This window comes from Nannospalax galili, unplaced genomic scaffold (assembly GCF_000622305.1).
Source record: "Nannospalax galili isolate Female #2095 unplaced genomic scaffold, S.galili_v1.0 scaffold529, whole genome shotgun sequence".
Classification (NCBI taxonomy): domain Eukaryota; kingdom Metazoa; phylum Chordata; class Mammalia; order Rodentia; family Spalacidae; genus Nannospalax; species Nannospalax galili.
This window is the reverse complement of record NW_008360309.1, coordinates 308666-332710: the sequence shown is the minus strand read 5'-3', so window position 1 is coordinate 332710 and position 24045 is coordinate 308666. Positions and strand designations below refer to the sequence as shown.

Sequence of the window (24045 nt, the reverse complement as noted above, 5' to 3'; positions counted from 1 at the left end):
GATGGAGGGTATTCAGTAATTGAGATTTCCTCTTCCCAGGTATGTCTAGGTTTGTGTCAAGTTGACGAAAACCAACACAATACTTTATTTAAGTGATTTGATATCTTGAGTAGTGACATCATGTCCTCCAGATTTCCTTTAAATAAATGATGGCCTTCCAGTCTCCAAGCTCTGGCATGTTCCTCAGACAGGTCGAGGTGCTTGATCTCTAGATAGGTTGGTTCTATGCACCAGTTAAGCCTGAAAAAATACAGAGACACCTTTAATCCCAGCACTCAGGAGGCAGAGGCAGAGACACAGGCAGGCAGGTCTCTGTGAGTTCATTGAAACCAGCCTGGTCAATTTACATAGAGAATTCCAGGCCAGCCTGGGCTACATAGTGAGAGCCTGTCTCAAGAAACAGCCAAAAACAAAAAGGAAATGTGTCTTGAGTCTTTCTCAACTGGTAACATTAAAGGATCAAATTCTCAGAGGGAGAAATTGAGGAAGGATAAGAAGACTACGAAAACTATGGGTACATGAGAAGAGAAAGGAGCCCCTCACTGCAGTTTGGAACAGTCCTCTCACCAGCTGAAAAATAAGAATTTAAGCAAAATTAACATTTACTGTGAAGGCTTGGTTAATAGACCTGAATATATGGCATTGCAAAGAGCCTCATTCTGGGAATGAGATTCTGAGTATCTGAATACTGTTATTTGTTTATTGTTAAAATAGCCTAGCTTCCCGAATAGCTGTGATCTAGACATTTACCTTATCAATTGTAACTCTTGTATCCGAGATGGCCTACTTCCGGTTCTTGTCCAAAGTTGGCACTTTTGGCAGGATTTTTGTGCTCCTGGTGGAAATACCAAATTTCCCATCCTGACTCTACCCAGTTGGGTTCTTTCTTCCATATGAGTGAAACAACCCAAAACATGCATCCTGCCCTGTTCAATCCAAAGGGGAAAGAGGAGCTCAGTCCTGTCCCACCTCCTACCCTATAGACTAAAAGCCAGACTCTAGGCTGTTAGACAGTCTGGTCCTCTCTCATGAAGGGAGTTGGTCTCTTTGCTGTGTGGAGTGTTGCTTATGTTTCAGTAAACCATAGCTGTGGAGCATGGCTGTCCCAGTCATTCGGACCTCTCTAGCTATTCAGGGCCTCAGAGTGTCCAACCAGGACTGCTGATGGGTGGCATACGCCTTTAGTCCCAGAACTCAGGAGGCAGAGGCAAGGTGGAGATAGAGGCTAGCCTGATCTCCATAGTTAGTTCTAGGCCAGCTGGTGATACAGGGAGCCCGGGGACTCAAAAACATTCCTTAGCTGTGTGCTGTGACTGCAGATTACTCGACTTGTAATTCTTTCCCTTTTGAAGAAAAGGACCGGAGACCAGTCCCTGGGTGACATCAATCTCATTTAGGTTCCTTAGCAATCTTTAAAATATAATAGCTTCAAAATCCACCAAAATCCTATATATGTAAAGATAAGGAAATATTCCAATTTGACCTGCCATGGGCTGGTTGCCTTTAAAGCTATGAGGCAAGGTCATCATCCCATTGGACACCAAGTGTCTAATGGGTTGTGTACACCAGCGACCCTGTGCCCAGGATGAAGAACAGGAAGTACATACCGGATGCCAGATGATAGTAGCTCTGGGAGGTAGGAACAAGTTCTTAAATGTAGATCTCCCCTAAACTGGTAGGTATGTGCCTGCCAGGGACTGAAACCAGGGCTGGGAGGGGCTGTGGCTTTTCCATCATTTTAGTTCCTTGCACCAGCCTAGCTGTCCCAGTCATTCGGACCTCTCTAGCTAATCAGGGCCTCGAAGAGAGTGTCCAATCAGGACCGCTGATGGGTGGCAGGGGCAGGGTTTTCCCGGAAGCTTTTCTGCGGATTCTGCTCTGCGTGGGAGTGAGGCTTCAGGAGCTGTGCTGCGAGGGCCCAATCTTGAAGGAGTGGAGCCGCGGGCGCAGGACGGGTGAGCTTGGGGCCCGCTGTTCCCCGATGGGGAGGAGTGGCAGCCGCGGGTCTCCCGGGCTGGGCGGGGCCTGGCTGGGCGGGGCTGGCAGCAGAGTCTCCTGCTAACGATGCTGTGACTTGGAACTTGGCCACAAGACTTCTAGTCAGCCGCCCAAAGGACTGTGCCCTGCCTACGGAAGCTTTACTGGAGGTGTCGTCACTGGTACATGGGTGCTTTTGGTGTGAAATCGGAGACTCATTAGGAAAATCAAGGACTTCTATTTTCTCAGTTCTAGAAGTTCTGAACGTTGCATTTCACAGGGCAGTACTCACTTGGAGGTAATTTTGTGGAAGTTTTATATGTAGGTGCCATGTTGGTTCAGTAATGTTAATGATTTGTTTGTTTCCTTTGCACTTTTTAAAAATTTATTTTTATGAGTGTATTGCCTGCATGTATGTAAGTGCACCGTGTGGCACAAACCCTACACAGGTCAGAAGAGGGCTTCGGAGCCCCTGGAACTGGAGTTACAGGTGGTTCTTAGCCACCATATGGGTGCTCGGACTCGAACACCAGTCCTCTACAAGAGCAACTGGTGCTCTTCACAGTCAAACCATCTCTCCAGACCCCTCCTTTGCTCATAAAAAAAAAATAATAATAACCTTGCCTGGAGAGATGACTCAGCAGTTAAGAGCACTAGCTACTCTTGCAGAGGACCCAGGTTCAGTTCCCAGCACCCACATGGCGGCTTGTAGCAGGAGGCCTCCAAAGATGGCCCGGACCCAGAGCCCTGGGATTCAGCGAGAATTCACTTCACTTCTTGGTCTGCAAATAGCCCGCCAGAAGGAGTGCAGGCCTTGGTACCCTGCTCGTGAGCCCAGTGACTGCTGACAGACTGCATGGCGACGACCAGAAAACGATATGCTGACTAAAGGGACTTGGGGGCGGAGAAAAGGGAGATGTAAGGTGTGCCTCCTCCTGCATTAAACGAATCTGCAGCACCTCGCCTAGTGCTTGCTTCTTCCGACTCCTGGGGGTCTGTGTGTCGTGAACCCGCGCCTCTTACCACCCCCCCAATCGGCAGGGGACCTGATCCAGGTTAGGGTCTTCACAGCTGGCCTGAGGAGAACACGCAACAGCGGCTAGCTACTGTCTGTAGCTTCAGTTCTGGGGCTCCAAAGCCCACTTCTGATCTTTGTGGGCATTGCACGACACAGGTGCACTTACATACGTGTAGGCAATACACTCATACACGCAAAATGAAAATAATATTTTTTAAAAATTAAAAAAACTGCATTTCTGTGATTTTCGGAAGGTTTTTCTGTTGTTTTTCTTCATTCTTTCCCAAATATTAGTGCCCTATCCTCATTTTTGTAGTTTTATGGGACGTCTTAATGTGTCAGCGTATGTTCATGTTTGTACAATTTACTTTTTTTTTTTTTTTTTTGGTTTTTTTAAACAGAGTCTCCCTGTAGCCCCAGCTGTCCTGGAACTCACTATGTAGACCAGGCTGGCCTCAAACTCACAGAGATCTGCCTGCCTCTGCCTCCCAAGTGCTGGGATTAAAGGAATGTGCCACCATGCCTGGCTTGTACAATTTACTTTTATTTTTTATGTGTACTAGTGTATTGCCTGCATGTATATAAATGCACCCATGTCATATAGTGCCTGAGGAGGCCAGAAGAGAGCATCAGATCCCCTGAAACTGGAGTTATGGATTTTTATTAGCCACCATGTGGGTACTAGGAATTGATCCTGGGTCCTCTGCAAGAGCAGCCAGCGCTCTTAACTGCTGAGCCATCTCTCCAGCCCTATTTGTACTAGTTCTTTTCTTTTTGGAAAGATTTTATTTTTATTTTATGTGTATGCATGTCTATTGAAATGGCAAAACTAACTCCATTTTACTCTAGGTGATTTTGCTTTACCCTGTGTGTTTGCCCAGCCATTCCCACTGCAGCCAGACAGGCAGATCATCTCATGCAGATAGTTTCAGGAAGTCCATTGATCTACAATACTGGGAAACTTACAAGTAGCCAGGAGCATGTCCAGAGAGCAAGTCCTCCCTCCCAGCTGTACCTGCATCACCATAGAGCCCATTGTTTCTACATTTTGAGAAATTTGTTTTTTCCTAATTGAAACTTTTTGTTAACTGAAAACCTCTTTGTTAACTGACCTGCCCCTGGTCTGATGTAACTTATGGTGATCTGATGTAACTATGGTTATTGGCTTTGCCCCTAGCATGATGTAATTGTGGTTTAAAGCTTTTTAAACCCTGTCCTGCTTCCCCTCATGGTTGAGAGTTCTTTTGGGCATGACCCCCCTTTACTGAGCACCAGCTTGCTAGCTAGCTAATAAAAGACTCCTAATTTGACCATTCCTTTGTTCAGGCTTGCTCAGTGTTACAATTGGAGGCCCCAGTGAGATTGTCTCTCAGGGGCTCAGCCTTGCTCTGGATCTTCTCAGCTTGATGAATTATTACAGGGGTGGTGTCCCCTGAGACATTCTAGGGCCCCATAACTATCATCAGAGCTGGAGAGTCCCAGAATGGCTGCTGCATAACCCATAAACCAAAACTGATTGAGTCCTTCTCGTCCTCTTAGGAGGTAAGTTCTCTTATTTCTGGTTTGGTGGTTCATTCTGGTCTTGTCTAGTCTGATCTGTTAATCTGGTATTTAATAATGGGAGTGTGATCTTAACGAAGAACCTCCCCTGGATCTCTTTTTTTTTTTTGGTTTTTTTGAAGCAGGGTTTCCCTGTAGTCCCAGCTGTCCTGGAACTCACTATGTAGACCAGGCTGGTCTTGAACTCACGGAGATCTGCCTGCCTCTGCATCCCAAGTGCTAGGACCACAGGCATGCGCCAGCACGCCCGGCTTTTTATTTTTTTGAGACCGGGTTTCCCTATAGCTCTAGCTGTCCTGGAACTCATTAAGTAGACCAGACTGGCCTTGAACTCACAGAGATCTGCCTGCCTCTGCCTCCCAAGTGCTAGGATTAAAGACATGTACCACCATACCTGGCTGGATCCTTCTCTATAGTCAAGATGTTGGCTGAGAAGGTCATCTGGTAAACTGGTGCACCATTGGAGATTGGTGTATTTGGGACCTGCTTATAGAGGGATAGAATATGATATGGAAAAAGCCTAAAACTTTAAAGTTTTAATGTTGTCGAATTTAAAATGCCTGATTGTAGTAGAATATAAAAGAAAACAGGCGATGTATAACTCAAGGATATATATGTAGTAAATTGTAAAAGGCTGGAGAAAATGTATACTTTATTTGCTTTAGTTTTGGTTGACTTTCTTCATAAGAGAAAGGGTAACGATTCTTTACTATAAAATGTTTCAGTTGCCCAGTGTGGTGGTGCACGCCTTTAATACCAGCACTCAGGAGGCAGAGGCAGACAAGAGCTCTATGAAATCAAGGGCATCCTGGTCTACGTAGTGAGTTCCAGGCCAGCCTGCAGGTTCATTTTATGAAATATCTGACAATGAAAATGAAAATTTAGAAAGATTGTGAATAAATCTCCTTACTAGAAGGTGAGGAATGAGTCAATGCTGTTCCTGCCTTCCTGTACACCTCTCCCATCTTCTGCTCTTGGAACTGGATGCTTCTTTTTTTTTTTTTGCCATAGACTCACCTCATGGTCCTGCTGGCCTGATCAGGACTGACTGGGTAGACAAATGAAAACCCATGAAATGGGATAACATGGCAGACCTCAGAGCACCCCTGCTTCATGTCCCTTCCCTCCTCGTAGTTTTCCCAGTCCTTCTCACACTTCTCATAAATGGATCTGGCAACTATTAAAATGAAAAGGAAAAACAAACCCTGAGTAATTACTAATGTTGGTGAGATACAGTGATCTTCAGGGCCCTTCCTCCTTTATCCTTTATTCTATGGTTGTTCAAAAGCTGTTGCTATTGCATTTCTGTCTCCTGGGGGGCACATGTCCCTTAGGTCTTGGCCCGGGTCCTTGTTATGATGTTCTTTCATCAGAAAAGACCACTTAGACACAGAAAAATATGCCAAAATAATGTCTTTATATATATTTTTAGCCAGCCAGTGACTGCACTGGGCATTCAGTTCCCAAGTGCAGTCCTGAGCTGTCTTTAAGGTAAGCTTTTATACAGTAAAACTACATCCAAGGGTGAAAAGCTCAAGTTCCCAAGCTTAGGGGTGGAAAGCCCCTCTAACAAGTTCTATTCTGTAAGACAACAATTAGTATTCTGCAAGAGCAAGCCAAGTGAAAAAACACAGAAGTCATAAATCTGTAGTTAGCAGGAGCAAGTAGGGACATGCTGACCTGTTCCCACACCCTGGGTCAACTGCCTTTTAGTTTCAGAGGCTAGATTCAGGCTAGACTTCAACATGGCATAGCTATGTTCACAAAGGTGCCTTATCACATCCTGACTTAAGGTCGCTGTGAAGCTATGACTGTTCTATGGGCTCCAGTATGTACTGGGAGTGCCCTGAACTCCAAGACAGATGCCCATAACCTTCCTCCATGTGACCAGGCTTCTGCCACCATATCTGTAGCAGGCAGACCAGTACCCCCAATCACCCCCAGCTGTACTGTCAAAGAGGGTCCAGGAGTGTCTCCTCAGTGCCAGTTACTTACCCAAGATGCTTTAAATTTGTACAAGTGCCTGCCAAACTACAGCTCTCCGCTCCATCTGCCTTCTTCCCTGAGCCCCAGTCCTGTCAAAGCCCCCAAGGTAGGACATGCAGGACCTGTGACTGGAAAGGTCACAGGAACTGCTCTGTTGCTACCTCTATGTACCTTGACAAGATGCCCACCACATACTTTTCTTTGAAATGAGGGCTCCACTGACTGTCTCCAACCCCCCTGTATGCTGCACTGGGTTTCTCTCCTCTTCCCTTCCTGCCCCTACTGCTCCTGGCTGCATTCAGTGACCAGGGGATCCAAGATCTGGGATTCAGGCTCCTGGTTTGGACATCAGGATTGGTGCAGGGCCATGAAGGCCCTGAATCTGATCACTCCCCTATTTTCTGAAAAGCCTCAGGTCCCGATTGCTCCTGAGCATTGGGCACTTTTCATTGGACTATTCTAGTGGGAATCAGGGGGCAGCCCAAAGCCCACAATTCTATACAAAACCACTGAGGTTCTTCAGGGAGCTAAGGAATACTTTTGATCCTCTGACCCCAGAGAACACCTGAGCTCTAAAATTAGCCTTTGTTTAAAATTCTCCCACACTGTTGGGGAAGTCCTTCAAAAGGACTTGACAAGCTTCAGAGCCTCTCACCCTGACTAGACACTGCTCCAATATATGGATGACTTCCTGCTAACTGCTGCTGACCCAGCCTACTTCCCTGTGAGACACACTCCAGACCTGCTCCAGTTTTTCCAGGCCCTGAGGTACCCTGACTGTAAAGAAAGCTCAATTCTGCCAGACAGAAGTCTTCTATTTGGGGTACAAACTCTCTTGAGGTTAGAGGACCCCCTTACTGAGGCCCAGAAGGAAGCTATCCTTCAGATCCCCATGCCCCAGATCAAAAAGCAGGTACACGAATTCTTGGGTACAGTGGGATATTGCTAACTTTGGATCCTGGGCTTCACTGAAATAGGAAGGCCTCACTACTCAGCCATGGTTGGAGACAAGTTTTTTTAATATACATAATTTCATTACAACTTTAAAAACAAAAAAACAAAAAATGCAACATCCTAAAAAAATCCCAAAATTTACTCGTAATACAAATTCCTATGAGGTTTGCTGTTCTACCTAAAGAAATTAAAGAAACCATTAAATATTTAGGAATATTCAACATCAAAACCTTTAAAATCTAACTGTATGTAGTAACCCCTCAAAAAGCTACAACCTGTATTTTTAAAATATTTTCTCAATCCAGGAGTGGTGGTGCACGCCTTTAATCCCAGCACTCGGGAGGCAGAGGCAGGAGGAGCTCTGTGAGTTCCAGGCCAGCCTGGTCTACATAGTGAGTTTCAGGACAGCTGGGGCTACAGGGAGACCCTGTCTCAAAAAGACCGAAAAAAAAAAAAGTATTTTCTCTACAAAGAATCTCATCAGCTATACAAAAATCTGTACATTTTTTATACTGATGCTAATGTTGAGCTGCACTTGAATTTCACATTCTTAAAACAATTGCCTGAGCGCACACAACCCACACATATTACAGGACAGCTGTTTATTCTTCATCCTCCTCTTCTTCCTCATCTTCATCTTCCTCCTCCTCTTCCTCATTCTCTGGTTCATTCTTCTTTGAGCCTGTTGGCCTACCAGGGCCCTTCTTTCCTGCTTCACCTTGCCCTTGGTACGTAGGCAGCAATATCCTCTCGTACTTCAGCTTGTTGGCTTTCTGCTCATAGGGCTGTTTGTGACTGTTCAGACCACATCTCACCCAGCTTTTTGGCAGTGTCTCCGATAGACAGGACGGGGTGCTCACTTTTGATCTTTGGGTGATGCTCAAAGAAAACAGGAAGGCAGACAGTGCTCTTTTGGGTGCATTGGGGTCTGTCTTCTTCCCTTTCTTTTCCCCTTTGGGCAGAATGTAATTCATCTCCCTGTCATAATGAGCTTTGTCACTTTTGGCCATGTCTTCAAACTTTGACTTCTCTTTGGCGGACATGGCTTTCCATCTCTCCCAGCACTTCTTGGAGAACTCGCGGAGTTGACCGAGGAGTCGGTGCTCCTCGGGGCAGGTCTGCACGAAGAAGGCGTAGGAGGACATCTTGCCCCGCGGCTTGTTGGGGTCTTCTTTGCCCATGCAGACAGCGCTGTGTCCACCTGGCGCGAACTTTCCCCTCAGAGCCCATCCGAGTCACTTCCTTCCCCAAGCTCCTGCGAGAACTGGTTTACCGCTAATGCAAGCTTCAGCCTCTTATTTGGGGGACCAGCTCTTAAAATGGAGAGATAAAGGAATGGGCTTTCCAGTGGGCTTGGCCCAAGCCCCAGCTCTGTTCTTGCCTGATGTTCACCTTTTTGTTCATGTAGCACAGCGCAGGGGATTGTAAAAGTCATGCTTACTCAGACTTTGGGATCCTGGCAAAGGCCTATAACATACTCCAAGCTCGTAGAACCAGTAGCTTCAGGATGGCCCTCCTGTCTACGCACCATAGCAGATATTGTCCTGCTGGTCAAGGAGGCTGACATGCTCACCTTGGACCAAGACTTAACACTAATCCCCTGCCCCCACCCCATGTACTGGAGACCCTCCTCTAGGGAGCAAATAGAGCCTATAGATGTCAAATGCCTGCATCACTCAGTACTAGAGTCTGCTTCTTATTCAGCCCTGTCTCACCTTAACCATTCAGAGCCCCAATCCTGATGCCTGACAGTAACCTGGAGGTGCCCCTCCATGACTGTAAGGATCTGCTGGACATCTCCCATGCCAGTCACCCAGACCTGCAAGACACCCCCTTACCTGAGGTAGCTGCCAACTTGTTTATGGATGAAAGCAGTTTTGTGACAGAGGGGAGGGAGCTGGAATGCCAGAGCTGCCTTGACCACCTAATGGGAGAATGTCATCTGGGCCCAGGGCTTGCCTCAGCACACCTCTACACAAAAGGCTGAACTGATCACCCTCAGCGAGGCTCTATGTTGGCAAGAGGGCAGATGGGTGAACATTTTCACAGATAGCAGATATGCCTTTGCCCACCCTTTCATGCCCATGCCATGATCTACAAAGAAAGAGGACTCTGACACTCCCATGGCAGAAGGCCAAGTGGCCCAGGGGGGTGCCAGACTTACTGTTGAGCTGTTCCTACTCCCAGGAAATGAAAAAGGACCCCATGGGATGATGGACCCTGCCAGACTTCAGAATCATCTTCCAGCCCCACTATTCCTTTTTAACTAGATCCAACATCCCCAAATTTCTCCCTTTTCATATACCAATTAGAACATAAAGTGTTAGAATTTTTACTAGGATTGTGTTCAATTTCCTCTTTTTTTATTTTATTATTATTTTTTGAGACAGGTTCTGACTATGTAATCCTGGCTGGCCTGAAACTCACTATGTAGTCCAGGCTGGTCTCAAAATCACAGCAATCCACCTGCCTCTGACTCCAGAATGCGCCACCAGTAACGGTGTATGGACCTCTACAAGAGCCGTGTGTTGTTGGCCACTGAGGTGTCTCTCCAGCCCCTCTTCTACTTTTCTTTATCCAGTTTTGGATTCTGGCCAAAGGCCATGCATATGCTTTTCCTGGCAGTCTGATGTTTTCCGCTCTCTCTTACCGTGCGGCTGATCACTGACCTCATTGCAAACAGCATGGCTTTCTCTTCCCCCTTGCCATGTCCCTCTTCTACCTGCAAGGGTTTACAGCTTACTGCCTTGTTTTTCTTGTAAACGAATAAAATTGTCCTTGAGCTTGTTTCCAGTCTATTTCTAAATCCTTTTTGTTAATGAGACAGATAACCGCCAAAAAAATCTCGGTTTCTCCAATAACACTTTGATCAGGATTGCCCAATCATACATTCCTGTTGCCTCTTATTTACTAAATTCAATTATTTTTGAGACTTTCATATAGGAGTACTGTATTAACATCTTTCCCATTCTGTTTAAACTTCACATCAAGACCCATGACTTAGGGAGTGGGCGGGGGGTTGATACTGGATCCCTTTGCTTCTTTTTCCAGTGTGGCCACATTGTATAAATCTCCTTTTTCTCCTTTTCACTTTACTTGTCTAATTAGCCTGTTGAGAACAGCCTGGCTTGTCAGGACTGCTAGGGTCCAGGCTCTGAGCATTGGACACTGGGTCAGCAAAAGGACTGTGCACAAGAGCCATCCTGTGTCGAGGAAGAAGCGCCTACAAAGTTCACCAAAACACCAGAGCCAGCTCAGGGGCAAGCTGAACTTGAATGCAAATTTCCCCTGAGCGTTTCAGCGCCTCCTGTCACTCAGGCCTCTCTGGGCGGTCCTAGCCAATCAGGTCCTCCAGATCGTCCAATCAGGAGCACCGGCGGGCGGCTTCTTTTGGCCACCACGCTGAGGGTTTTGAGAGAGGGCTGACGTAGGAGCGCCCTGCGGGGCGCTGCGGAGAGCGCGAGGGGAGCCTGAAGCCGGGCCATGTTGAGCGTGGGACCGGCTGTGTCCAGACCCCAGAGTGGAGCTGCCACAGGGGGCTGTGCCTCGTCCTCCCCGGGTGGGGCGGGGCGGGTGGCGGGGCCGATGGTGCAGCACTGCCCCCTGGCGGCCTCGGGTAGCTCCGCCCCACGGGCCGGCTTGCGCATCTCGTGGGGAGCTGAGGGTCCTCACTGCCCTGACCGGTTCCATGTTAGTGACGTCACAAGAAGGCCGGTTGCCCACCCTCTAAGTTCTGTGGGTTATTTTCTGGACGTTCCGAGTCTTGCATTGCACCTTAAGGTGTAGAATCCACTTTGAGTTGATTTTGTGGAAGTTTGTAAACTCTATGTAAATTAGTTTTGGGGTATGGATGCTCAAATTGTCCAGTAATATTTGTTGATTTTCCCATACTAATATTGACTTTTCTTTGCTCTTTTTCAAAAAATTGACTATATATTTTGTGTTTTTTTAAAAATATTTGATTTGTTATTTTTATTTTATGTGAATGAATGTATTGCCTGCATGTGTGTAAGTGCACCCATGTGTGCAATGCCTGCGGAGGTCAGAAGAGGCCGTCAGATCCCCTGGGACTGGAGATATGGACAGTTGTTATCTGCCATGTGGGTGCTGGGAATTGAACCCCGGTTCTCTGCAAGAACAGTCAGTGTTCTTAATATGTGCACCATTTCCAGCCTCACTCTTCTATGTAGTTTTATCAATTTTACTAATTTTTTTTTTTTTTTGCCAACCTGGTCTTCAAATAATGGTGATTTTCCTGCTTCAACCTCAAGAATGCTGAGATTACAAGTTTGAGTCCACACACACACACACACACTCAGAGACCACACATACACTTTTTCATTTTTTGAGACAGGGTCTTACTGTGTAGCCCTAGCTAGCATTAAATTCAGAGATCCACCTGCCTCTGCCTCCTAAGTGTTGGTATTAAGGGCATTCCCCACACCTGGCTTCTTTTTTTTTTTTTTTTTTTTTTTTTGGTCTTTTTGAGTCAGGGTCTCCCTGTAGCGATAGCTGGCCTAATTCACTATGGAGACCAGGCTGGCCTTAAACTCACAGAGATCCTCCTGCCTCTGCCTCCCAAGTGCTGGGACTACAGGCCTGCGCCACCACACCTGGCCCAATACATTTTTTTAAATTGATATTTGAAGAATCAATTTTATGATCATTGAGTTCTCTATTGTTTTCCTATTGGCAATTTCATTCTCTAGTTATCATTTTCCAGTGCTTGATCTAGGCCAATCTCTCTTCCTTTATAATATGGAGGGTGAGGGTCTGGATAGATGGCTCAGCAGTTAAGAACACTGGTTGGTCTTGCAGAAGACCAAAGTTTGAATCCCAGTATGCACATGACAGCTAACAACTGTCTGTAACTCCAGTTCCAGGGGATCCATCGGCCTCTTCTGTCCTCACAGGCATTGCACGAGACGGGTGCACTTACCTACATGCGGGCAATAAACCCATACACATAAAATTAAAAAAAATAATATGTAGGGTGCAACGACTGACACCCCCCTTCACTTCTAGTGTTCCCATTCACACTTTCGTTCGCTTCGAAACACTGCTTGTGTTGTGACGGTCGGGGTCTGGACTGGGTTTTCCAGGTTCTTGGCCTCTTATTCCACAAACAAAACAAAAACCCACACGGAAAACAAAATCAAAGCAACAGTAAATACCAGAAAGAAATATACCCCGAACAAGTTCCGGGTGGATCTGCAGTCCTACCCTGGAGCAGGATGTGAACCAGTATATAGATCAAGATGTATTTAATAATAATTTAGCTCGATAGAAGCTGTCTAAGTTTGGTGGTCTTTAAAGGGAGGAGAGGCTTACTCCATTGTTTATAGGGAGGTATATGCAGCTCCATCCAGGAAGGGGTCATGTCTTGTTAGTAGGTTGCTAGATGCTTTGTTTAGAGTGGGGGTGTGTGTGAATAGTACAGGCAGGGAGGGCTTTTGGGCCGCCAAGTGTATTGTAGAAGATGGGTGTGTGTGCACTCTGAACCCAGAAGAGCCCCAGCTTACTAAACTACCCACATTTGCTTTCCCCACTTGTGCTTTAGACTTTGACTTTTAATAAAATGTACTTTCACTGTTTTTTGGGTTTTTTTTTTTTTTTGTCTTTTTGAGGCAGGGTCTCCCTGTAGCCCCAGCTGTCCTGGAACTCATTATGTAGACCAGGCTAGCCTTGAACTCACAAAGATCCACTTACCTCTGCCTCCCAAGTGCTGGGATTAAAGGTGTGTGCCACCACGCCCCGTCTTTAATACATTTTTTTTTGTCTTTTTTAGACGGAGTCTCCCGTAGCCCCAGCTGTCCCAGAACTCACAATGTAGACCAGGCTGGCCTTGAACTCACAGAGATCTGCCCGCCTTTGCCTCCCGAGTGCTGGGATTAAAAGCGTGCATCACCACGCCTGGCTTTTTTTTTTTTTATCTAATTTTTGTATATTTTATTCAGAAAATCATCTTTCTACCCCTTCCTCTTTGGCACCCTCCCAAAACCCTCCTCCCCATTGGAGTTCATACATTCTATCATTTGTGTTAAGGCCTAGCATGTAAAGTTAGTGTCCCCAGATGTCCCTCAGTCCCTCCCATCCACTGGGATCTAGTCAGCCTATCTAGTGTCCCTCCCTTTAAGAATATCAGTTCTTCCTCACCCAGCAGCAATCAGCTACCAATAATTCTTCAACTAAGATTGGGGCTTGCTGTTCATTTCCATGGTTCTTTGCTGGGTTTTTGTCTGCTTATTAAGTTTGCACGGGTCTTGTGCATGCTGACACAATTGCTGTAGGTTCATATGAGAAGAGTCCCAGGTGCCTGTAGGACTATATCTGTATGGTCATGCTCCTCCTCTCTGGCTCTTACAATCTTACCCCCCTCTCTTCCAAAATGGTCCCTGAGCCCTGGGCAGGTGGATTTTAATGTAGGAGACCTGTCCAAGGACCCACACTCTGCAGACTCTTATTCTCTGCATTTTGGCCATTTGTGACCTTTTGTGTTCCTGGCCCTCTGCTGCATGAGGGAGCTTCATTGATGAGAATTGAAAGATGCATTAGTGTTCTCTTCATTCCTTATGGTGTGTTCCATGAGCCTTAGGTGGAGAGGATGCATCCTAGATGTGCTACTTAGGCTTGGGCAATTCACAGACACTCTCTGTGTATGATCAGTTGTAGAACTCTGTAATTATCTCTGTCTCTTGAAAAAGAAGCTTCTTTGATGGGTGGTGACTGGGATACTGGTCTATAAATTTAAGGATCCATATTTTGGACATAGTAACAAATTACATTTGTCTAGGGATGTGACAGCCTTGGAACTTTCTCTAAGACTTTTAACTGTTTTTTGTTTTTTTTTGTCTTTTTTGAGACAGGGTCTCTCTGTAGCCCCAGCTGTCCTGGAACTCACTTTGTAGACCAGGCTGGCCTTGAACTCACAGAGATCTGCCTGCCTCTGCCTACCTAGTGCTGGGATTAAAGGCCTGCACCACCACACCCAGCTTTTTTTTTTAACGCATTTAGATTTCTCTTGAGATCTTTCTTTGATTCAAGTGTTCTTAGAACTCTGTAATTTACTATGCAACTATCTGGAGATTGTCCAATTGTTTCCTTTTTTAATTTCTCTTTAAATTTCTTTTTTTTTTAACTTTAAAAAAAAATTATTTCTTTTTTTTTTATTTTATGCGTATGCATGTATTGCCTGCATGTAGGTAAGTGCACCCAAGTCCAGCAATGCCTGCGGAGGTCAGAAGAGGCTGTCGGATCCCCTGGGACTGGAGTTAAAGACAGTTGTTAGCTGCCATGTGGGTGCTGGGATTCAAACCCGGGTCTTCTGCAAGAATAACTAGTGTTCTTAACCGCTGAGCCATCTCTCCAGCCCTTATTTCTCCTTAAATTTCATATGGTCTTACACCATATACTTTTGTATGCAAACTGCTCTCTTGTATTTATGACTGAGGTGACATCTTGGTGAATATTGCATGTGATCCTGGGAATAATGTGTTCTTTGATTTGTTGGTTGAAGTCCTGATACAAGTTAAATGAAATTAAGTAATCATGCTGAGTTTAGTCAAAAAGAGTTGTAAAGGCAGTTTAAATTTAATCAGTTCAGTCCTTGACCAAAACAAGGCCTTTAATTCTTGTAGCTCTGGGCTTCTGCTGTGAAGTACATCCTGGCTGTGACACTAAAGGCACCACCTGCTGCTGATCCCCTGCCTACTGCCACTCCTCACTGCTGTCAACTGGCTAAGGATACAAAGGCTGTGTAGACCAGCACTTGAAGAGCTTCTTGATTTGTATCCAGGTCGAACAAAAGGACAATAGTGAGGTGATTGGGAACAACTGCACTTATTTATCGGGTACAGTGTGATTTATTTCATTTTATAAGACAGGGTCATACTACGAGTCCATGTTGGCTGTGAACTCATAAAGCCTATGATGGGCTCACACTCTTCAATCCTGTTTTGCCAGGTGAGGGGCATGCCTTTAATCCCAGCATTCAGGAGGGAGAATTTCTTTTTTTTTTCATATTTTATTTTATTTTTTAAATTTATATGTATGTGTGTAGTGCCTGTGTGTAGGTAAGTGCACCCATGTTGTGCAATGCCCGCGGAGGACAGAAGAGGCCGTTGGATCCCCTGGAACTGGAGTTAAAGACAGTTGTTAGCTGCCATGTGGGTGCTGGGATTCAAACCCAGGTCTTCTGCAAGAACAACCAATGTTCTTAACTGCTGAGCCATCTCTCCAGCCCCCAGGTGGGAGAATTTCTTACTGTGTTCAAGGGGATCTCTGTGAGATCAAGGTCAACATAGCAAGTTCTAGGCCAGGTGGGGCTACAGGGAGACCCTGCCTCAAAAAAAGAGGAAAATGAGTCCAGAGAGATGGTTCAGCAGTTAAGAGCACTGGCTACTTGCAGAGGACTTGGGTTTGGTTCCCTGCACCCACATAGGCGCTAACAGTCATCCTTAACTCCAGGGGATCTGACATTCCTCTTCTGACCTCCATGGGTGCACTTATACATATACAGGCAAAACACTCATACATATAAAATAAAAAGAAAATAAATGTAAGTAAATCACCCCCCCAATAAAATAAAATAATGAAAAATAAAAGAAGGCAGGAAAGAAGGAAATAAATTAAAAAGAACAAAACCTGCACCAAAGAATCCTCCCTTCTTGATCTCTGGCTACTGGGGTTAAAGGTGTGTGTCTTGATGCCCACCTGTGATATTGCAACACATTCCTACAAAATGTATTGATTGGATTAGAGCAGTGGGCACATCTACCAATTCAGATGTTATTCCTCTGTATTGAAAACACTGTGAATCCAGTGTACTCACTATTTCACAGTCTTCAGTTATTATGAAATGTAATTGTCAAGATGTTTTATGATTGTTAAAAATTTTTCCTGCTGGGGGGCTGGAGAGATGGCTCAGTGGTTAAGAGCACTGACTGATCTTGCAAGAGACCTGGGTTTGAGTCCCAGTACGCACATGGCAGTTAAGAACCATCATTAACTCCAATTCTAGGGGAATCTGACACTCTCTTCTGACCTCCTCGGCATTGTACAACATGGGTGCACTCATATACATGCAGGCAATACACTCATATACATAAAATAATAAAATATCTAAAAATTCTTTTCTGCTGGGTGTGGCAGCACAAACCTTTACTCCCAGCACTCAGGAGGCAGAGGCAGGTGCATCTCTCTGAGATCAGGGCCAGCTGGTCTACATACGTGTTCCAGGCCAGCTGGGGCTACTGGGAGACCTGTCTCAAAACCAAAACAAAACAAAAACCAAATAACCCAAAAAAGCCCAAACCAGTGAACAAAACAAAAGTTTTCTCTTGGGGAAGGGGATATTGCACCAACAGCCAAGTTCTTGCTGCACAAAAATGAGGCCCGAGTGGAGATTGCCAGCAGTCACATGTGTTTAGTCCGAGGATGTGCAGGCAGCGGGATCCCTGAGGCTTGCTGTCTAGCAAGTCTAGCTGAGTTAGTGAGTTCCAACTTAAAAAACAGCTTCCTGTTTCAAAAACTAATTTATGATCGAGGAAGACATCCCATGTTGACCTCTGGAGTCCATACATATGCATACATATGGGCACATACACCTGTACACACGTGAATGTATACATGTGCACATCATAGAAATAGACAAAACAAAGTATATTTCCCCCCAGTATTATTCCTCCCGTAGACTTGTGTTCCTATACCCATTAACCATCCTCTCTCTGTCCCTCCTTTCCACACCCTTCTTGTGCTTTGGTGGCTATTCCATTCTCCCGGGGAATCTGTGTGTGTGTTTTTGAAATGCTATATTTTTTTGACTCCCTCCCTCCTTCCCTCCCTCCCTCCGTTCCTTTCTCCATGTAGCCCCAGCTGGCCTGGGACTTGAAATGTAGACCAGGCTGGCCTTGAATTCACCTGCATCTACCTCCTGAGTTCTGGTATTAAAGGCATGTGCCACCACCACTGCCAGTCATTGAGTTTTTATGAAAAAGAGGGCATATGAAGTTGGGAGGGTGATGGAGTACTAGCACAGGGAATGGAGGGGAGGGAAGTCAGCAAGACAAATTTTACTTTTGCAAAAGTACATCTTGTGTGGTCAGTCAGATCCAGCAAGTACACACGGGACCTAGAAGCCTGGTGGGCTTTTATCCCTAATGCAAGAGAACTGTTTTTTCCCCATTGGCTGGGGTCCGACCTCACACTTTCCTGTTTGGCTAGTTTAAAATAATCGGGTACACACACACACACACACACACACAAAAAAAAAAACCCCAAAAAAACAAAAACAAACAAACAAACAAAAAACACCCAAGCCGTCAGGCTCAGGAATGCATCAGGGTTTTTCCTTACAGGGTAGGGTGGGATGAGAAGACTAGAATTCCTTGTCATAAACCAAGTTCCAAGTTTTGCAGGGTTTGAAAGAAAAGAAAAATATTTAATGTTTCTACACTGCACACCTTCATCCCGCCTCCATGCATTCCCTCACTCCCATGAGCTTCACAGTCTAGCTCAGGCTCGTTGGTTTAGCCCAAAGCCAAGGGGGATGGCTACAGCCTGCCTGTCTGGCTGCATCCCATCTGGGTTCTAGTAGACACTTGGCCTCTCCCTTTATTTCTCCCTCAGCCTGACCTGGCTTCTGCGGTAGCGTCCTCCCCCAGCGTACTTCTTATTTGGAGAGAAATGCCCACAGCTCACTCTGGGGCGGGACTTCACACCCCTGGGACCAGCGAGGTCTTCTTCCTTTGCACTTCTTTCTTTTATTTAAAAAATATTTTATTATTTTTATTTTATGAGTATGCGCGTATTGCCTGCATGTGTCGTGCAATGCTGCGGAGGTCAGAAGAGGGCTCCGGATTCCCCTGGAACTGGAGTTAAGGACGGTTCTAGCCACCATGTGGGTGCTGGGAATCGAACCTGGATCCTCTGCAACAGCAGTCAGCTCTTAACCGCTGAGCCATCTCTCCAGCCCCAACACTTCTTTTCTTAACCTTCCAGTGAATATAGATAGTCCTGTCTTGCTGGTGAACTGGGCATCAATACACCACCTCTCAAGTCTTTTTTCTTTTTTTTTTCTTTCTTCTTTGAGACAGGGTCTCCCTGTAGCCTCAGCTGGCCTGGAACTTGCTGTGTAGACCAGGCTGGCCTTGAACTCACAGAGATCTGCCTGCCTCTGCCCCCTGAGTGCTAACCACGCCTAGCCTCATCCTCAGTTCTTATGGTCACTTTTACCGCATGTTTCTTTTCTTCACTGTCTGACTCATCCTATGGATTTCAAATTTTTGGATACTAAGAAGGGCTCTTTCACCTAACTTACCCTCTCTGTGCTTTGTATCCTGCTGACTGTAAGAAGAGGTGAGCCAATGCTTCCATCTCATCCTTTTTTTGCTTTCCTTTCCAAATCCAAAGCCAGTAATTCCTCCTTCACACAAACAGGTTCTCTCTGTGCAGCCATCTTAGACTCAGATATATTTATTTTTTAAATATATTTTATCATTTTTTATGTATATGAGTGTATTGCCTGCATATAAGTGCACCCATGTCATGCAGTACCCACGGAGATCAGAAGAGGGCATCGGATCCCAATACTGGAGTTACAGAAGGTTGTTAGTCACCATGTGAGTGCTGGGAACTGAACCTGGATCCTCTGCAAGAGCAGCCAGTGCTCTTAACCACTGGGCCCCTCAGACGCATTTCTTACTACATATAGCAGCTGCCAGCAGCCTCCCAGACAGCTTGCTAGTAATCTCCCTTACATGCAGTATTTGCTTTAGACTGCTAAACATTCTGTGCACTCACATGGCAGACCCTACTCATTAAGCAAGTGTGCCACTCCATACCACATAGAAGACTGTACCCTGGGATCCCCCCAGACATCCCTGTAGGTGTCTACGCTTCTCACTACCCATCCCCAGATGTATGCAGCTGTCACTATAGCAAGGCACACTACCCCACATAGTGAAGGACAGCTGTTTCAATTCTGTCTGCCCTCAAACTATTCAGACTCAATTGCATGCCTTGCTACTCCTAGCCAGGACCATGTAATCAGTCCAACTCATCCTTGTTTCTGTCATTTCCCTGTTCAGGCACCAAGTATGTTCCTGTGAAGGCATGACACAAGGTCTGCTCACCCCAGATAAGTAATCAAGGGCAGACAAAGTAATAATCCTACCAGTGTCCAGCTAGGTGAACCAGTGAGTCTGTTGGGTATACTTGCAGGAGTACGGGTTACTTACAGTATTGCAGGCCTAGAAAAGAGGAAAACAGACTGCATAGGCAAAACCAAACAGGAAGCAGTTTATTGTACCAGTACAGTGACCCAGAGAGATAGATTTTTCTAAAGCAGGGCCCTGAACAAAGAAAGGCCTGGTCTTTTATACCTCGTGCACAGCTGGGTTTCTTTGTCTCCTGTGTATGGTGATGCCCACACCCTGATTGGGTGATCTGTTCTCCAAGGTGATGACGGGGAGAGCTGGGTGCACTCAGCATGGACCATGCTGCATTTCCTTTTCTTTGTTCTGGAGATGTGGGGTGGCTGGGTGGGTTTCTGCCACAGAGGAGCAGGGATGACTGAAAGGCAGGCCACTGGAAAGCCCACCATAACACCAGTGATTACTCATGAAGGTCGGAGCCCTAGAGTGTTCTGCATGACATGTGGGCAGCTTCACAGTTGAGGGATCGCTCCAGTGGTGGCTTACTGCTTCCGTAAGCTTGAGCAGGGGCCTTGTGGATCTTGGAAGTCTCAGCTTTCCTAGACAAGTGGACTTGGTTAGAATGTTTCAAGTTGGAGAAAATTGCTCTACAACCACATATAAATTATTTCTTTTTCTGTAAATACATAGGATGGGCTCATTTCCCCACTTAACAAGTTATGACAGGGTGTATGAAATTGTACCCATCAGGAAAGCTCATTAAACTGCTATATTTTGGATGGGGTGGTATCTGATCCCCAGGTTATCTGTATGGATTTCAAACAGATTAATTAATACTTTTTGAAGGCTAATAGTTTAGAAAGTGCCATTTCATTTTTTTTTTTTTTTTCTTTTTGAGACAGGGTCTCCCTGTAGCCCCAGCTGCCCTGAAACTCACTATGTAGACCAGGCTGGCCTTGAACTCACAAAGATCCACCTGCTTTTGCCTCCCAAGTGCTGGGATTAAAGGTGTGTGCCACCACACCAGCTTCATAAGTCATTTTTTCTGAGTGATTTACTCTATCGTTTATGTTCATGAGAGCTCTATAAAACTCTTGAGTTCCTTCATGCCATCAAAACTTAAAACACTGTGGGGCTCGAGACATGACTCAGTGGTGAAGAGCATTGGCTGTTCCTGCAGAGGACCTGTGTTTGATTCTCAGCACTTACATGGTGGCCAACAATTATCCATAACTCCAGTTCCAGGGCATTCCACGCCATCTTCTGACCTCCTCAGGCATTGCATGCATGGATGTACTTACAAACAGGCAGGTAAAACACTCATGCACATACAATAAAAATAAGAATTTTGGGGCTGGAGAGATGGCTCAGTGGTTGAGAGCACTGACTGCTCTTGCAGAGGACCCAGGTTCGATTCCCAGCACCCACATGGTGGCTACGAACCATCCTTAACTCCAGTTCCAGGGGAATCTGAAGAAGCCCTCTTCTGACCTCCGTGGCATTGCACAACATGGGTGCATTCACATACCTGCAGACAATACACTCATACACATAAAATAAAAATATTTTTTAAAAAAGAATTTTTAAAAAGTTAAACACTGTGATCCCCCTATCTAGAAACCTTTGAGAAGGAACTGACACTGATTCTAACCACTCCAGCAGCTATCAAAATGCCTAAAAGCAAATCCTGAATCCATCACTCTAGAGTCCAGCCTTGGAAGGCAAAAGAAAAATAAAGAAGAACCCAATAGAGGGATGCTTTTGGAAGCCCTTGTCAAGAAAGTTCATTTGAACATTTGAATTGCCCTGTTCTGACGTTTTTTAGTTCACTGTCTAGAACGTGTAATGCTAATTACTCTTGCCTTTACTTCTTCACATCCCCTATTCACAATTCAAGGACTTTCTTTTCCCCCTAGAGATAAGAGTTATGCAATTTGGGAGCCTTTTAGATAGACCCACTGAAGGGGTACTCCAATTGCCTCACCATGCATCCCTGTTCAGCAAGGAAGAAGCCAGAGCAGTGTGTATCCTGATTCATCATTGGCAATTTGGGTAACCCCTTCCGAGGATGGTGTGATAAGAATCCGAGGTAGGGATTGGCTAGGCAGTTAGGGTGAAAAGACACCAAAGAAAAGTAGCCAGTTTCTTGGCTAAAACTCACAATGTCCTTGGGCCTGTTAGCAACATACTCTGTTCCAAAGGCCAAAAATGTCGAAAATACTTGGGAGCTTTTATCTAATCTTTAAAAGATTTTAGGGTTACCTATTCAGGGAGGGAATGTTAGAGTAGCCAAAAGCCCCGTTTAAAAAAAAAAAAGAAAGAAGAAAGAGTACCTGAAGTTATCAGAAAAAAGTGATGGGGAGATATGGGAGGAGTTGGAGGGGAGGGAGTAGGCATGGATTTGATCAAAACACCTCATATGCTGGGGCTGGAGAGATGGCTCAGTGGTTAAGAACACTGACTGTTCTTGTGGAAGACCAGGGTTCAAATCCCAGCACCCACATGGCAGCTAACAATTGTCTGTAGCTCCAGTTCCAGAGAATCTGACAGTCTCTTCTGTTCTCTGCAGGCATTGCATGACACGGGTGCACTTACCTACATGCAGGCAATACACACTTACACATAAAATAAAAATAATAAATATTTTTAAAAAACACCTTAAATGCATATATGAAATTCTCAATAAATTATTTATTAAAAAAGGGTTAAACATTGTGAGCAGGAATTTCTAAGGACAGGCAGGCTCTTGCATGCTAGTTAACACTGTTCTGAACATCAGATGTTAAGACTTTCTTAAGACGGGAAGTAGACATGCGCTATAGAAAGAATTGTTGCAGTGCAGCAGCACATCCTGTGCCCTGGGCCCAGTAGTGAAAGCAGAGTCCCTACAGTGCTCTTTCCTTTCAAATTGCTCAGTGCTTCCATCAGAACATCTGTGCCATGGAATAAAGATGTGGATCCCACAGGATCATGTGAACATATCAGTGGAGTCTTCGGAATGTTTAGGATTCTGTGACATTTGAGGATGTTGCTGTGAACTTCACCCAGGAAGAGTGGGCTTTGCTGGATCCTTCTCAGAAGAATCTCTTCAGAGATGCGATGCTGGAGACCTGCAGAAACCTCACTGCTATAGGTAAGAATAATCACCTTATTTTAGCAAATTAAGAAATAAATTTTTTGGTTATCTTTTGTGATTTGGAAGGGAAGAATGTGGTGAGTAAATCAGTAAATTTCTATGAACACTGAAGCTAGAAACTAATTTTTTTAGTAATTTCTAATTATCAATATTTTGGGAAACAAATGGGAAGAGCAGAATACTGAAGATCATTATAAAAATCCTGGTGGAAATCTAAGGTAAGTTGTATGCCAAAGTAGAAGCAAAGGTCCTTTGAAGGAATTTTAATGTCCCATGAAATTTAAGAAAAAGCAAAACAAACAAACAAATAAACAAAAAACCAAGGAAGCACAACTTCAAATTTTTTCATCATTATAAAAATTACACTTAAAGTCGGGTGTGGTAGCACATACCTTTAACCCTAGCACTTGGGAGGCAGAGGCAGGCAGATCTCCATGAGTTCAAGGCCAACCTGATCTATATGGTGAGTTCCAGACCAGCTGGGGCTACAGGGAGACCCTATCTCAAAAGACCAAAAAAAAAAAAAAAGAAAGAAAAAAAGCTGCTATTTTTATCATAGCTCTGGGGGAGCCATATTGTAGAACGGTCGGCTCATTTAGTTTCAGACCAGATGTGGCAGAAGATAAAACACTTTACCTGGTTTTGGGAGCAGTGTATGACTCAAACCTGTGAATGAACTGTCAGTAAAGCAACTACTTGCTTGTCTTTTTTGTTTCAGAAGTTATATGTTAGAGACACCTTATAAGAGTGAAGAAGGTGGTCAAGAAGATGGAGAACCCTCAACTTGGATACCGAATCTCAATAAGAGCATGAACATTTGGACTAAGACCACGTCAACTCATTGTGTATAAAAAGGCTTCCTAATGCTATTCATCCTTTGAAAACCACACCACATCTCACTCTCAGGATCAGCCACATGAGTATGGGAATGTGGAAACAGGTCACAGAACTCAGTCTCACAGGTTGTCAAAGAGATGTGAAAACCCATCTTGTGAATGGATCTTGTGGATGTGAGGCATGTTGTTTAAAATTTTTTAGTTTTCCAAGTTCATTTGGAATACATCAAGACATTCCCAGTGCAGAGAAACCTTTTTAGTATGAGGAATTCAGAAAAGCCTTGGTTTATAAACCAGTTCACTTCACACACTTGGAGGAACTCACGCCATAGGAAAATGTTATGAATGCAATCAATGTGGTAAACTTCCGAATTCTTCCACTTCCTTTCAAAGACATGAAAGAATTCCTACTGGAGAAAAACCCTG

At 45.0% G+C, this 24045-nt stretch overlaps 1 long non-coding RNA gene and 1 pseudogene across 4 annotated transcripts in view; one reads left to right on the top strand and one right to left on the bottom strand.

Moving 5' to 3' along the window:
- The first annotated feature begins 1853 nt into the window (after positions 1–1853).
- Positions 1854–24045, top strand: part of LOC115068678 — a 22971-nt gene continuing 779 nt past the window's right edge. Inside the window, exons 1-5 of one of the 4 annotated variants that reach the window (XR_003848006.1) lie at positions 1900–1955; positions 4322–4537; positions 15133–15314; positions 22564–22780; positions 23502–24045. The exon at positions 23502–24045 is cut by the window's right edge and continues 779 nt beyond it. This is a non-coding gene — a long non-coding RNA (uncharacterized LOC115068678). Of the gene's footprint in view, positions 1956–4321; positions 4538–15132; positions 15346–22563; positions 22781–23501 lie in introns of all 4 variants that reach the window. The other 3 variants (XR_003848005.1, XR_003848008.1, XR_003848007.1) reach the window with 3 other exon arrangements.
- Positions 7946–8676, bottom strand: LOC103726827 (annotated as a pseudogene).